Raw genomic sequence first — 635 nt, forward strand, 5'->3', positions numbered from 1 at the left:
AGTTTGTCATCCTGTGGTGGCTTGCATGTTGCTATGAGGCTGGAGGCTATGCCACCAGTGCTACAAATGTCACCATGGTTACCCATGGTGGAGAGGTTTCAGTGGAGCTTCCAGACTAGGATAGACTTGGAAGAAGGAAGGGGCCATCCACTTCTCAAAGAATTGGCCAATGGAAACCTTACGAATAGCAGGGAAACACTGTCTGATATATTACTGGAAAACATTATGAATAACCCAGATACATTGTCCAATATAGTGCCAGAAGATGAGCCCCCCAGGTTGAAAGGCACTAAAAATATGACTGGGGAAGGGTTGCCTCCTCAGAGTAGAGTGAACCTTAGTAATATGGATGGAGTAAAGCTTTGGCACCTCCATTAGCTGAAGTGGCATGACTCAACATGGGAAGAAACAGCTCCAAACATCCATTAATAATTGGAACATGGAATGTATGAAGTATGAATCTGGGAAAACTGGAAGCTCTCAAAAAGGAAATGGAGTGCATAAAGATCAATGTTCTAGGCATTAGTGAGCTGAAATGGACTGGTTTTGGCCATTTTGAATCAGACAACCATAGGACCTACTATGCCAAGAATGGCATATTGGTGAGGAATGGCGTGGCATTCATCATCACAAAG

Source organism: Orycteropus afer, unplaced genomic scaffold (assembly GCF_000298275.1).
Source record: "Orycteropus afer afer isolate SDZICR_OR568_19922 unplaced genomic scaffold, OryAfe1.0 scaffold00060, whole genome shotgun sequence".
In the NCBI taxonomy this organism is placed as follows: Eukaryota; Metazoa; Chordata; class Mammalia; order Tubulidentata; family Orycteropodidae; genus Orycteropus; species Orycteropus afer.